At 34.4% G+C, this 1,837-nt stretch overlaps 1 long non-coding RNA gene across 1 annotated transcript; it reads right to left on the minus strand.

Annotated features, from left to right (window-relative positions):
• Positions 1–670: 670 nt before the first annotated feature.
• Positions 671–1,636, minus strand: LOC141286608 (uncharacterized). Its single transcript, XR_012339307.1, has 3 exons — positions 1,605–1,636; positions 932–1,234; positions 671–772 (listed from the first exon to the last, which is right to left on the minus strand). It is a non-coding gene; the product is annotated as an uncharacterized lncRNA (long non-coding RNA).
• Between the last annotated feature and the right edge of the window lie 201 nt (positions 1,637–1,837).

The following is a 1,837-nucleotide window of genomic DNA, read 5'->3' on the forward strand; positions in this document are numbered from 1 at the left end:
AAAAGTGTACAGTTCAGTGTTAGTTTCTGTGTGCTATTAAACTACTGAAGATCAAGCCTGATCTAATCCTGAACCCAAACTCATAATTCAGAACACACCAAACCAAATCAGATTATCATCACTTTAAGGACAAATATGATCAGTAGATGTATACATGTAAATGCTACAAGTAAAATGTATTTTACATTAATAATTGGAGTGAGATTTTAAAGTAGACACATGCACACACACAAAACTATATTTTATATTCTATTATCTCTCTCTCTCTTTCTCTCTCTCTCTCTCTCTCTCTCTCTCTCTCTCTCTCTCTCTCTCTCTCTCTCTCTCTCTCTATATATATATATATATATATATATATATATATATATATATATATTATATATATATATATATATATATATATATATATTGAGCGGCTGCTGTGTAAAGTGCCAAAACAGTCATCAGCAATAAGATTGAGGAAGAGAAACTTAGTTCATTGACTTTACAGCTCCGGAAAACCAAAGTCTGCATGTCTTTTGAGCTTCTTTAGCAGCAAGAGTAAGGGATGATTCAGCCAGTAATTAAAGAAGCATTTTCTGTGTATTCATTTTCAGTTTTAGGTTTTGATCAGACCTTTCATAAATATTCACTGCTGCTATAAGTAAGTGAGTAACTAGTAAACACACACCTTTAGTTTTGCACCTGATACTGGTTATAATCACTGCTGCAGTCATGATGAAGAGACCAACAGCAATGAAGGAGGAAAAGCAGGTGTAGAATAAAGATACTCCTCCATGATGATCCAAGATTGCAAAAAAAAATAAAATGACAATCAAAATTTAATATTTTTAAATGGCTAATTATGCATCCTAAACATCAACACACAAGGGTGAAAGAGGTAGAGAGAGAGAGACAGAGATAAACATTTTTAAAATAGGAAAATGTTTACCTGGCCCGCTGTAATTGTAGGTCTGGCTGTGCAGGTTCCTAGCATTTAGATCAAACTCATGCACACAGGTGAAGGAAGCAGGTGAACTCACTGTGACCATAAACACACGTATTTCTGAAGAATCTGAAGAAGAGCATTCCAGTAGTTCCACGGTGTAGTTCAGTTCACTCTCCACAGACAGATCGAAAGACTGCCTCATGAATGTCATTCCAAACACTTCAGCAAACTTGCACAGCACGATCGCATTCTCTCTGTCCTCCATCTGTTGGTACACTGTGATGTTGGGCTCTGGGACATTTGGAACTGGAACACATTAACATGCTGGTGATTGAATGTTCAAATTTCTGCAGCTAAAATAGTACAATATAGGGCGTCTTTATCAATGCATAATGTGTGTTGCCATTGGATATTTAAATAATGGCTGCTCACATCTTTATACATTCTTCATCAGTCCTACTGTATATTAAAAATAGCGACATAACGTACAAAACATACTTTAATAATCAAGTTCTATCAAAAGGCAACCAGATGAAGCAGTGTTACTGTTACATTAATCCTAGCCATTGGATTACTAAAATATAATATATACAACTAGCAAGAATCACTTTAAACATGATAAACATTTATTGTATTTCAAGCACCTCTAATACAGTTAAACAAAATTTGTTCATACTTTCGTAATCTCTAATGATGTCTCCAATGTCTTGAATATCCTGTCAGGCAAAGGCACACAAAAAGATTATAAATGTAAAATCATTTGTTCTATTCTAGGGTTAAGAGAAGACATGCACCCACATCCTCAGAAAGCCATTCATTTAGGATAACTGGAAACATTTCATCAATCCAATCTCCTGATTCCTGACATTTCCCTGTATAAACATATGACAATAGTTTATAATTGTTAAT

The sequence above is a fragment of the Garra rufa genome, chromosome 15 (assembly GCF_049309525.1).
Source record: "Garra rufa chromosome 15, GarRuf1.0, whole genome shotgun sequence".
Classification (NCBI taxonomy): Eukaryota; Metazoa; Chordata; class Actinopteri; order Cypriniformes; family Cyprinidae; genus Garra; species Garra rufa.